At 38.9% G+C, this 14,249-nt stretch overlaps 1 long non-coding RNA gene across 1 annotated transcript; it reads left to right on the top strand.

The window, feature by feature from the left end:
* The first annotated feature begins 998 nt into the window (after positions 1-998).
* On the top strand, positions 999-13,876 carry LOC135714124 (uncharacterized). Its single transcript, XR_010518806.1, has 3 exons — positions 999-1,152; positions 13,438-13,629; positions 13,693-13,876. It is a non-coding gene; the product is annotated as an uncharacterized LOC135714124 (long non-coding RNA).
* Positions 13,877-14,249: the final 373 nt, after the last annotated feature.

Here is a 14,249-nt window from a genome sequence, read left to right as displayed (position 1 = left end):
TTGTTGATTGAAATTAATATCTCATGTTAGTCAAATTAAATTGAAAAAATAGACCAATGAAAAACCCTATAGGGGGTGACATAGGGCCAAAACTAAAATTTGGTTAAAATATCTTAAAATATGTAGATGTAGCGTATCTATTAGGAGAACACTTGAATATGATCACAATGTACTAATGAATGGCAAAAAATCACGAGTAACCCTCGTCTATCCACATAAAGGTGTGTTCAAACTTTTGTTTGGACATTTTTATAAACTTGTTTTTGCTACTATTTAAGACACTAAACTTTACAGCACTATTTTAATAAAATAACTTGTTATCTACACTTTACTCCACGATTTCAAAAAACATATTCTAGTCATCATTTTCTGAAGATTCAATGCATCAATACACATGTTTCAACTATAGCTCAACGTCACCATCTAGGCTCAATGCCACCCCGACTTACGGTACTAAAAAATGTTAAGAGCAGTATATTTGTATCGATGAGACCAATCTTATATTCATAGGTCAACGTTAAAACCAATACAATCTTGTATATTTCTAGAAAATAAAAAAAATATATAAAAAGCCGTTATAAAATTCGTTAAGGTGAAAGCAACTTGGTGAGTAAAAATAAATTATAAAATGGTTTTCCTGAGAATTCACTTCAGATTGGAAATAAAAATTTCATCATTTTGCGTGAACTAAGAAAAGGAATTTCAGTGATGCCTCAGAGAAAACCATTTTTTTATTTTTATTTACTCAATCGGTCAGTTTCACCTTTGCCTTACGTTCCCAAAAACAATTTGCCCGTTATTTCGCCTTTTTGGCTATAATAACCATAGTATATAGTATAACATAACCTATACGGGACCCATAAGACTTACAAACTCTAGAGTGTATAGCACGCAGTTAGGTCAGTGTTCTATAAATTAGTGATATTCCACATGATTAAAACAATCACTTGAGGATTTCTAATGAAATTTTCACCCATGTCAGTTGTTACCGTTATCTTATTTTAGATTAATAAATTCCAGGCGGTGATCAACTCAACAATAACACCTAATATGACTTTTACCCAGACATCACAAAAGTTCGGTCAATGGAGTGACGTACGAGCGAATACCGTCTACGGCCTGGGATTTTCGTCGGAAGCTGAGCTAGGGAAGGTAAATAAATAAAAAAATAAATACAAGATCATAAGTCTGGGGTTATCCTTTAAAAAACATGTAATTTTTGTTTGCTCATATTTTTGCAATTTTACGACCGACTTTCGATCTTTATAGGTTATTTGAAAGTAATAATTGAATTGAATATTATATCATTATTGAATACTAATCCTTCTCTTAAAACTTCAATATTTTACAAAATTCTCACTGAATATGCTTGACTGACTTTCTCAGAATTGGGTTGACAAAATTTTGAAAGGAAAGTGGTAGTAGAACCCTTATTCTACAGCCATCGTGATACGTTGGATTGACGTACGAATTGGAAATTTAGATTGAAATAAATAAAATAGTTACTCAAGTCATCGATCATGTATGTATATGAACCGTTCTACCTTAACATCAACTCACAATTCAGTGAGCGCAATTACATAAGTATCGATTCCTCTGCTTACCGTCTCCAACTTTCCTAGCGGTATCTAACCCATAAAGTACCAGGACGAACGAATTTTTTTCAACAACCTCGTCCTCAGCAATGCCTCATCTGATTTTCATAAACAGGGATTTTTATTCAAGAGGAATAGTTGAACTAACTTTTGTCGTAGGTACCACCCCCTTAGAACCCTCATCGTTCTTGTGAGATGTAAATATGTCTGTGTTTTTTTTTTGTACTTTTTTAACCAGTTTGAGCAAATGTTTTAAATTTTCACGCGATTCGGTTTTCTGGTGCAGCAAATGATATCAGATAGATGACATATGGTTAGTAAGACTGAATTTAAATATTTCCATAACGTATGGCTACGATATTATCGGTTGCGGGAGTCCCGGAAATTGGTTCTGTAGGACATAGTAATATCACAGACAAACAGACATAACACTCGCAAGTTGTTCATCGAACAAGCATTTAACGGTCAATTTAAAAGTGGCGCGCAAAGTCATTTCCCTTGAGTTTGACGTTTACACACTACCACCATCTGTTCAGCGTACTACCCACCACAGTGTACTCAACAGATGGCGGTAATGTTTTAACGACGATGTTTTACAGTGAGAAATATACAATGTGTTATGTCTGTTTGTCTGTGGTAATATCTCAGGTAAAAGTATCAAATCATGTCTAATAGGTAGAATCAAGTAAATGAAGATGATTTGAGATGATGTTGACCAGTTTGGCATCGGTTCCGGAACGCGGATCTGTGAATTCCGGCGAACAGTTTGTTGAAATATAATTAAATTGAGGTTATGATATCATATTATGCCAAAATGACAAGCTATGATCAATGGAATCAGGTTGTAGTGTATATGATGACATATGGGCACATTGGCATCGGTTCCGGGAAATCCGTGGAATTTACTTATTTTTCTTCGACTTCGTCATTATTTGTAGCATATAAGTACTTCTCCCAGAATTTTGATACCAAAATTAATAATGTCAAACTGGGGCCTGTTTTAAAGCCACGAAGACTTCAATGGGGGAGGGGAGTCAAGCCAAAGTATACGCTCGGAAAAATATTTTAAAATTTTAGTAAAGTATACGATGGGGAAAGGTAGGATCTGCAATGCAATGGTCTACGTGGTTTATGGACAGCCCGCAGGTTGAACTGAATGTTGCACCCAACTTGTAAGTTACTCATAGATTTCGTTAGTCACCGCTGCTGTGACTCGATGGAGACGCATTGTGAACTACCTTGCGTCTTCATCGTTTACATGCACGTGTGGTGTATATATTGCGGAACAATGATTTTTAATTTAAAAAAAATTGTATCTCCAAAACTACTTCGTCGACATTGCTAATTTTTTTAAATGTTACGTTAAATTAAATGATCTTTCAATTAAAAATACTAAAATAAGAAGTTGTTGAAGACCCTCGCAGTGAAAGTGCTCATGCACTTCTGATACTCTCAGTGCTAGCTGGCGTTGCTTGATCGCTGCTCATTTCTCCATTCACGCTGCAGCTCCGACATAATCTGCGTGACTGCTCTGTTGATGGCATTCCAAGTACTCAACACATTTCATCGACGACATTCTCCACGTTAAAGACAGGCATCTCCCTTCGCACTGTCTCGAACCACATGCTCTGGCGTGTCCGAACCGAGGCAGGTATTTCTTGAAGCAGTCGTGGCCAGACAGGAACTGCGTTAGGTGGAAGTTGACTTCTCCGTGTTTTTTGTTCACCCAGGTCGAAAGAATCGGTATTAGTCGATGTGTCCATCTACTGTTCTCCACTGTATTCGACTCCTGTTGTCACTCAGCCAACGATTCCGCTTTCACAACTTTCCGTACTCTTACAGCTTCTCTCCGTTTGTAGCACTCGCTGTCCTCCACCAGGGTGATGCCGATAGGGATCATTCCAGCGATAACGCATACTGCTTCCAACGAGATAGTTCTGTACGCACTCACGACTTGCATGGCCATGATCCGGAACGTACTGCTCAGTTTCCTTTGGTTCTGCTCCGTTTCCAGCGCTGGAACTAAGGCTGGACCTCCATACCTCAGTATCGACGACGACACACTGGCCAGAAGACGCCTCTTGCTACTGCTGGGACCAGCGTTGTTCGGCATGATTCTAGCTATCACGTTGATGACCTTCGAAGCCTTCTCACAGGCATATTCGACGTGGCTGTTTAAGTTTAGTCGGTCATCAATCATCACTCCCCGCTTTTAACACACGCTTTGAGGCTATGGCGTGCTTCCCGACGATGATTTCTGCCCGCTGTACCGCTTTACAGATACTGACGAATAACGCTTCCGCTTTGCTGTTGGCTATCTGCAGCTTCGTTCCTTGCATTGAGTTACCAATCATGTCTATCGCCTCGGTTGACGAAACTTCCAGTTCTTCCAGCATCTTGCCTGTTACCGTCAAGACGACGTTGTCCGCAAAGCCAACGATCTCAACTCTTTTGGGCAGCTTCAGCGTTAAAAGGCTCTTGTACATCCCGTTCCAGAGCGTCGGACCAAGGATGAAGTCTTGTGGAATTTTCGCTGTGATCCTTATCGATTTCCGGCCCATGTCTGTCTCGTAGACCAGAACCCGCTCAGGATTCTGCACAGGTAATCAAGGACTCTCATTCTATGCAGTGCTTCGGGGATGGCCTTCCAGCTGGCGCTGTTGAACGCATTCTTTACGTCGATTGTTATCACGGCACAATATCGATCTTCTCTCCACTTCTGTTTGGACGCCTTCTCAGCCCTTTCGACCACTGTCCGAATTGCATCCACCGTCGATATCCCCTTCTGAAATCCGAACTGCCTCTCCGACAATCCGTGCTCACTCTCCGCGCATTTCGTCAGCCTGTTTAGAATGATCCTCTCCAAGAGTTTTCCAAGTGTATCCAGCAGGAATATAGACCGAAACGATGCTGGATCCCCCAGTGGTTTTCCTGGTTTCGGCAGTAACACTAGCTTCTGTATATTTTACCTGTCAGGAAAGTGACCCTCGTCCAGGCATTTCTGCAGCACCATCCTGAACATATCCGGGGACGCCTGGATCGTTGGACCTCTGATCTTCGCCATCATGACTCGGTATGAGTCGCCCCAGGGGTTGGCATCAGCGTCTCGACACAGCTCCTTAAAACAGTTTGACTGGCTCTGCTTTATATCTCGTTTATATATCTCGTGGCCGCTCGAAACACTTCTCCTCGTTCCTCTCTGTCTGCTCCTGTTCTTGCTCTCTGAACACGTCTTCTGGCTCTGAGGCAACTAGCGCGGAGGGTTCTAAGTGCCTCGTTCCACCAGTAAACTGGATGCCGTCTGTTATTTGGCTCCAGTTTCCTCAGCTTGGTCGTGTCACATGCTCTCACTAACGTTTCTGTCAGCTCGTCCGCGTTCAGAACCACGGGGCTCCTGTCCACACGGAGTGCCTCAACGAAAATATCCTTGTCGCAAGCATTCGTCTTCTACTTCCGGTCACAAGTTCTCGTCCTCCGTAGTGCCACAGTATTCCGTTGGTCGACGCTATATAGGAGCGCCTGATGGTTGCTATGGGTGTATCCTTCACACACTCTCCAATCCATGTTTGCCACCAGCGAAGGACTGCAGAAAGTAACGTCGCTAATGGATTCCCAGCCATCTCTGCGAAAAGTTCTGCTGGTGCCTTCGTTCGTCAGCATAACTTCCAGTTTTGCCAGAGCTTCCAGCAGACTTTGCCCTCTTGCATTGGAACATCTGCTTCCCCACTCCATTGCCCAAGCATTGAAGTCTCCTCCGATGACTACCGGTCGTTGTCCAATCAGCTCTTCGGTATGCCCATACAGAATCTCATGGCACTACTCCATAGGCCATATGGGGAGTCCGTAACAACTACATATGAAGATTCCGTTAATTTTGTATGCTAGGCATTTGAAACCTCCCGTAGTATGATCATTTTCGCCCTCTTTTTTGCACAGCATACACCTTGGTTTCTTCATGCAGCCTCTTGTAATAAGACCTTTCTCCTCGCATTTCCTGCACAGATCAGATCTGTCAGGGCCATTGCAGTTCCTCGCCTGGTGACCGAAACCCATGCACTTGAAGCTTCGCTCCAGTTGCTTGGTAACCCGAGGAGTGGCTTTCAGCGAGCAAGCTACCCGTCTCCAACAGCTTATTTGCTGCATCTGATGACAGCCGTATCAACGCACTTCTCAGCTCCTCTTCTGTAGTGATCTCGTCCAAATCCCTGCACTCGACCACTGTGGAATTAATCAGAAAAGCTCAATTTGAAGGATTTACTAATGAATTGGTAGATCTAACAAAAAATTAGATTTGACGAAGCCTACACACTACACAATTAATCTAGCTCGGTAAAATATCCAACAGCCGATTACTTCGGCATTTAGTTTTGCTGATATCTCTGCAAACAATCTGTTTGTTAGCTGATATCTCAGCAAAATATTATATATTAGCTGAGTCTCGGCAATTGTTTGACTGAATCTCAGCAAAATAAATTACAGAATTACTCGGCTGTTGGAATCTCGGCGAAAATTTTTAAGTGTGTAAGATTATTTCACCGAAATCTGTGAAATTTTACTGAAATCTCAACAGCTGAACGTTCGGTGAACAGTTTGGTGATTTTTTACAGATTTCCTGTAATTTTTCAACTGTGAAAAATAACAGGAAATCTGTGAAAAATCACCGAACTGTTTATCAAACGTTCAGCTGTTGAGATTTCGGTAAAATAATCTAAGTGTGTAGTAACATAGCTACACTTATATATTGGATTGGATGAATTTGAAGTTAGCCGGATTAAAAAAAAATCCCAGTGATTTTTTTCTATCTTCATAACTGATCGGATTGTAAAAGTAATTTTGTTGTTAATGTTTTTAATCCAATCGGTGACGCAGTGACCAGTGGTATTTCACGTCCGTAGCTCGGTAGAGACCCACACAAAGGCGGTGGCTCCGACCACGGCGTGCTATTGTGGCGGCTGGCCGGTGGGGACGTCACTGGACAGGGCTTGGCACTAGTAATAGCCAAGACAATGGTGGCAGCGACGGAGACTGACTGACAGTTGAGCTGCCGGCCTCACTTCCGACCACCGGGCCGTAGTGATGAGTATCATCAATTACTTTTTGATTTACGGCTTAGCGACTTGCAGTCAATTTAATTGTTTGTAAGAAAGTTTGAACATACTGAGAGGTAAATCAAAAAGTAATTGATGATACTCATCACTACGGCCCGGTGGTCGGAGATGAGGCCGGCAGCTCAACTGTTGAATTTCATACCGTACTGGAAATATTTCAGCATGTAAGGATGCACAACAAAAATGAGCTGTGTTTGTTCACATCGACTGATGCTGAGTGGTTGCGATACAAGCACATATCGTCCTTTGAACAGTTTTGTCTGCCGGGTTTAGATCTGTAGGTATATTGATTATTTTTAGATATTTCGAGATTTTTTTCAACTCGGTGTACTACGAATTGTTTGTACTTTCGATGGTCAGAATAAATCCATACTAGTACTTTTTGAGAATCTTTCCAATATACTATTCTCATAGGCTAATTCGTAGCTCTGTGATATTGTCTATGTTAGGCGTGCTCCCAATACGGCTGGTAGCAACACCAATCTTAGAATTGAAAGCTTTTGAATGGGAGCGACTTTGGCTTTGGAGACAATTAATTTTATGCTGACAGTATGACCGATAGCTCTTACCCCTCTTACAGACGAGGCTGCGGTGATCGCATATTCAGAAGCGTCAAAAAATGTATGTAATTCAAATGCTCGCACTTGAGTACATAATATCCAACGCGGTATTTTTATTGATGACACTTTGTTAATTATTGCAATTTATTGCTTCCATTGTTGATATCCCAATCAGATAATTCTGTATGCAATCTTTGCATTAAATTTTTTTCCATGTATTGTGAGGTTGGAAATAAGTCCCGCTCAAAACGATAAAACTTCCCTCATCGTTGGCGCTCTTTCTTCTTTCTGAACTTGCACTGGTAAACGGTCAAAATTTAATTGATAGCTTCTGCAATCCAGGCTGGTATTCCAATATACCCCTAGTACTTTTTCATTTTGTGTTTCTTTATTTTCAAATATCTTTACCGTACTATTTTGTGCTCTATCCTTAGGCAACCTGGTTAGAACGGTTAGCTAATATATCAAAAATTACAATTGTTCTACATTCCATATAGTTGCAGAGAAAAATCAAGGCCTACTTTGATCAAGTTTACATAGCAATTAATTTTACGGATGTTCGGCATCTTCCGGTGGGTCATCTGGTGACCAAAAACATCACCATTTTACTATATTCCATATAGCTACACAGAAAAATCAAGACCATGCATTGATCAAATATACGCAACAACTAACCGTAAAGTTCCTGATGTTCCTGATCTTCCGGTGGGTTATCTGGTGACCACTCGGAGCCAATGCCCAGCTAATATATCAAAAATCCTCATTTTACTTCATTCCATATAGATGTAGCGAAAAATCAAGGCCAACTTTGATCAAATTTACTCAGCACGGTGGGTCATCTGATGGCATCTGATGAATGACCTTAATTTATCTTAAATCTAATGTCTGGATTTCATCAAATTCAAATGTATGATAACTAAAAGCAATTACTGCTTATGTGACCGATTATGACCATTATGAATATAAAAAACTTCCATTTAGCCAAAATATCTCACCGAATAGGTTTCATAGTACGATGATCTAGCTTTGAGTGGTCTTCCTGTGAATTGTGAATTTTTACACATCGATGACATTATCGTTTATAGGAAAGTTTGAACATACTGAGAGGTAAGCACATATCATCCGTAAGAGACGTGTGTGTGAGAAAATTTGCGAAAAAAAAATCTAAGGGCACCGGTGGGATTCGAACCCACAATTCCCATTCAGTACACGGGTGCATTGCCAATTATACAACGGTGGACCTATGGTCTACGGATGTATTTAGCTAATGACATTTGAGTTTCGAATCCGTTCCCCACCCTAGTCTCTTTGCGCAAGCGTTCTCTGATACACAACAATCGTCTATTATCGACGATATGTGTTTGTACCGCAACCACTCAGTATCAGTCGATGTGAACAAACACAGCTCATTTTTGTTGTTCATCTTACATGCTGAAATATTTCCAGTACAGTATGACTCTAACATTTTGAGCTGCCGGCCTCACCTCCGACCACCGGGCCGTAGTTGATGAATATCAATTACTTTTACTTTTTGATTTACGGTTTAGCGACTTTGCAGTCAATTTAATTGTTTATAGGAAAGTTTGAACATACTGAGAGGTAAGCACATATCATCGGTAAGAGACGTGTGTGTGAGAAAATTTGCGAAAAAAAAAATCTAAGGGCACCGGTGGGAATTGTGGGTTCGAATCCCACCGGTGCCCTTAGATTTTTTCGCAAATTTTCTCACACACACTTCTCTTACCGATGATATGTGCTTACCTCTCAGTATGTTCAAACTTTCCTATAAACAATTAAATTGACTGCAAAGTCGCTAAACCGTAAATCAAAAAGTAAAAGTAATTGATATTCATCAACTACGGCCCGGTGGTCGGAGGTGAGGCCGGCAGCTCAAAATGTTAGAGTCATACTGTACTGGACATATTTCAGCATGTAAGATGAACAACATAAATGAGCTGTGTTTGTTCACATCGACTGATACTGAGTGGTTGCGGTACAAGCACATATCGTCGATAATAGACGATTGTTGTGTATCAGAGAACGCTTGCGCAAAGAGACTAGGGTGGGGAACGGATTCGAAACTCAAATGTCATTAGCTAAATACATCCGTAGACCATAGGTCCACCGTTGTATAATTGGCAATGCACCCGTGTACTGAATGGGAATTGTGGGTTCGAATCCCACCGGTGCCCTTAGATTTTTTTTTTCGCAAATTTTCTCACACACACGTCTCTTACCGATGATATGTGCTTACCTCTCAGTATGTTCAAACTTTCCTATAAACAATTAAATTGACTGCAAAGTCGCTAAACCGTAAATCAAAAAGATGACTTTATCGTCATTGCAAAGTGCACAGTGGGGAATCGCTGGCCATTAGATAAAATTGGAAAATTTGCATTTCCTCCTCTATTCTATTTTTTTTTCTATCATCTTTATTATTTTTCGACAAAAATGGCATTATTACTCAATCAACTGGTGGTTTAACAGTTGCTTGGATTGAAATGACGTCTTAGAAAGTTGTTTTAAAAACAATGTAGAACAAATTTGCTTTATTAAATTTTGTGGAATATTATCATCATAAGTACATCTTTATTTGATTAAAAAAAAAAGTGATTTTTTCATAAAAATTAAGCTTCAAACTTATGAAGCCAGGGATTGCCATGGTTGACACCAATTGCAAAAGGTAGTTAAAAATGCAAAGTTTCGAATGAGCATAGCCTGATCTTGAGCAAACTTGCGCAGGATGCTGATAGTGCGAAATGAAAAAAAAAGTTATTTTTACTCAGGTGACATTCTACAATTTTAAATTTGAATCACGATCAGGAGATTGGTTGATTGCTCATTTTTAGTGCATAATAACAGCTAATTTTCCTTATCTACACATCATTCATAAAAAAAATTCTGTTATTAGGGACCATAAACTGTATTCACGTAATAGTTTATGGAAGCACAAAGAGTTCTAAGATTTTCTTACGTGCCATATTTTTTTCGGATTTGTTACAAAAAATGTAAGGAAGGGGTTGAAAATCATAAAAAAAATGTATGACGCATTTAGTGTACGACCCCCCTTAGGCTTAGTTTATCTCCTCCTAAGAACTTGAAAACAGCATCGAAAAATAAAAATTATTCAATTTACACCAAAACTGATCTGCAAAGGACCGTTTTTAGTCTGCATTATTTTTTGTGTTTTTCAACAAGCAGAGATAAGGCAGAGTCTTTAGTAAAATAAATAAGGAAAAGTGATCGACATATCATACCACTTCATCTCTCTCCCAAACAAAGTAGCAGCAGCAGTAAGAAGATATCAGCATCACTTTATCCATATTTTTTTACAAATACGTTTTATCGGTTTGAAGTTATTGTTATATCAGTTATCATCGAAATTAATTATGGAATCCAAATCAGCGATGGATACGGATACTGTAAATTCAAGTAAGTTGCCTTTTTGAGAACACATTAATTGCGATGAACTACTGTCTATACGAGAGTGATCGTCCGTACTAACAATATTTTTTTTTTGTGTGGGTAATTTCTTTAAGTTTTATGTCGTGAAATAGTGATCTAACATTTCGTAGTATCTTTTCAATACCGTCATAAAAATCGTTTTGTTTTCATTTAATCTAAAGGAAACGGACTAAAAAGAAAACAGATTTACGAAACATGAAACATCAAGAATCGCTAGAAAAGGTGAAATCAGCCGCGGAAAAATGCTTTCCTTCGCATGCGAATAAAGGGTTTGAGATTTTTTTGGAAAGCATGTAACAGAAAATTTCTACAATCCCAACGAAAGCGTGACCGCTTTGAGATGGAACATTTAGATTGATTTGAGGAATATGTAATACCACCATCTGATGCACCTTGGCGGCTAGCAAAATCAAAGCTTTTGAAGAATGCAGTGATCGATCGAAGCGGCACCGTACTGAAGAAATTAGAGCAAAATATTCGTCAAATCAATTAAGCTTTGCTGCGGAAATGAGTTTGCGTGCCGAAAACAATTACAAAGCAGCAAATTTAATTAAATGGGGTATTGATCTCAACAACCAAAACACTCAAATCACACCTGAGAAGGCGTTATCGATTGTAGAGATTTCTAAACTGACGAGATATAATTACAACATTATTAGGGAACCAGTAACAGACAGGTCTTAAGTTTAATGTAAGGAGTTTGTATGCAAAATACAATGGTTTTATTATTTCAGGTACCCACCGTACTACCAAGTAAAAGAGCGAAAAAAGAATGTTATCCCCCACAAAACGCATTTTTTGTCACAGTGCAATGTGAAGATTGATCTCCAAGCTATTCTAAATAAAACCAGTTAAAGGTTGATGCTGCTTCTAGAAAGTACTATTAAACCCCGATTGCAACATGGTAAGGAGGAGCATTTTACTTTGCGTATCACTTGACCTTCAAATGCTTGAGAAAATCTGGGTTTGAAACGAAGTTCGAGGCGAACAAGAAAAGAATTCAGGCAAGCTTCAAGAGAAAAATGGGTCTGATTGTCAAAAAACCGAAGCCAGGAGGATTCGGCAACAGCAACAGCTCGTAATTTTGTTTTGCCAATCCTGAATTCAGTTCCAAAATCACAGGAGTAGATTTGGAGTTGATTAAAAGACTTTGGAACATTCTAATTGCAATTTCTTGTTCCCAGCAAATAGACCCAGCTAAATTCAAAATTTACTATGTTGATACCGCGAAGCGCTACGTAGAGTTGTACGCTTGGTTTTACATGCCATCGTCGATGCACAAAATTTCGATTCACGGGCATAGCATTGCTCAGGTGGTGATATTGCCGATTGGAAGAATTACGGAGGAGGCTCAAGAAAAATGTAACAACGTCATTAAAAACACTAAAGAGCATTTCCACTCGGAAAGACAAGCATGAAAACACAAATTGGGATATTATTAATCGCCTTCTTATCAACACCGATCTAATGGTTAACTCTTATTATCAGAAGAGAAAACATAATTTTAAAAGTCTACCGGAGGAAGTTAAATTTCTGATCAAGACAAAAATACTGACTCAAGCGATATGGTTCCAGAAGATGATGATGATGATGATGATGGTGAAAAATCAGAATTAGAAGAAGAATATGATGATGCTGATGATGAGGAAGAAGTTTAACTAGAAGTAAAATTCAAATTTTAATTTTTAATTTGTGTTGTTTATTTATAAAAACTTTATTATTAGGTAGGGTAAATGGATGTAATGTCGGTCTAAATGCCCCTAATTTGGGCCCATACATAAATTCAACAATCTACTAAATTAGTAACGTCCCAATCACGCGTTCATCTAGATTAAATTGATAAATAGTAGATTTTTAGCGATGGGCCCAATCTTAGATCCATAGGCCAACGTAAGAGCCATTTCCCCTATATTTTAAGCAAATGAAAAAAGTTTTCTAAGCATTGTTTAAAAACAAAAATCTTCATTGTATGACCATCATTCACAGTTACAGCGTATAAAAAATTTAACAAAAAATAAAATACAAAATCGTTTATAGCGTAAAAAATACAAGTTATAATTCAAAACATATTACATTTATGGATTCAGCACCATAAAATTACTCAAGAAAAATGATTTTTTTTTTAAATTTAGAGAATTATTTGCTTGGCCAGACTTTGTATGGAGTCGCCCCACTGTGCGACGCCAGGAAGGCACCTGGACCCTACCTATCTACCCATCAACTCATAAACCGGGGACCAACGACTTTACTTCCCTTCCGAAAGAAGGCGTGATCAGTGATGTTAAGCCTCAGAACATCCCGGTGGCGCTGACTGGGATTGAACCCAGGCCTGCTGGGGTGAGAAGTATTCACGCTTACCACTACACTACTGGCGCCACAGTACATTAACGTTAACGCCATTTAATCAATGGCATCAACAACATTGTCCCTAAGCGTTCGGAAAATGCTTATTAAGTCCGTATTGGCATGTACGTGTATATGTATTTTGAAAAAATTTTAGAATTAGCTTCTACAATAAGCCTTAAAATATTATTCTGAAAGAAGCTTTAAAAAAAAACCCCATAGTTAAAAAACCCACGCGGTAAAGTAACTTCGCACTAATTGAGCTTCTTTTTCAAGGTTCAGGGAGCATGTCACCGAAAAAATAGTTAATGTTACTGTTTTCATAGACCTGTTTATCATTGAAAATCATCTATTCTACATTTGCAGTTTATAGAGAAATTCCAGGAAGTAAAAGAGGCTACAAAAAATGCACTTAACAAGGCTTCTGCTAATGAAAATTCAACAGTTACTTCCGCAAATGCATCCCCTGTTACAGCACGTTCTTCAATGTCAAACAGTGACAGCTTCGACCCCAACAACGTTGATGTTCCGATTCCCGCAACTGGTAATGTTTCCTCGGTACGGAAGCTCTGCAATTCAATAAGATTTAAAATCAAGTGTCAAATGTATTTTTAATTTCAGAATATCAACACTGAGAGTCCTTCCCATCCTACTATCAATGATGCTCTCATCAATACGAATCCTCTCAGTATCGAACTTAAACAGACATCTATAAACTCATCATCTAGCGATGGCATGACACCTTCTTCTGCAGAACAACAACTCAAATATGAAAACGAACGGTTAAAGCTGGCTCTTGCTCAAAGGTAACGATTAACACTAAATACATGCATAAACTCTAATCCAGTCAGTAAGGTTTTATTGGGTTTTTGAATAGCGGAACTGTTCGGTAAAAGTTTATAAATCTGGCCAAAATTCAAAAATATTAAAATTTATTTCGAACTTGTACAGACTTAGTTCTGTTAACCCCATTTAATCATATATTATTTTATTAACGGATAACGGTCATTTGAATTTTTACCGACTTTTTCAGTTATACTGACTCTAATGGTGGTAAGCCCAACTCGGATTAACATTTAATCCCTTGCCTATTTGGATGATCTGCAAAATGTTTGCTTAGAGTAGTGTTGATTAAATCTGATGTTGACATCAGAGCAGCCGGACATTCTTTATCGGTA

This window comes from Ochlerotatus camptorhynchus, unplaced genomic scaffold (genome assembly GCF_037179485.1).
Source record: "Ochlerotatus camptorhynchus isolate MF236.1 unplaced genomic scaffold, CSIRO-AGI_Acam_v1.1 ptg000618l, whole genome shotgun sequence".
Taxonomy (NCBI): domain Eukaryota; kingdom Metazoa; phylum Arthropoda; class Insecta; order Diptera; family Culicidae; genus Ochlerotatus; species Ochlerotatus camptorhynchus.
The sequence above is the reverse complement of the archived record's forward strand: the minus strand, read 5'-3'. Positions and strand labels throughout refer to the sequence as shown.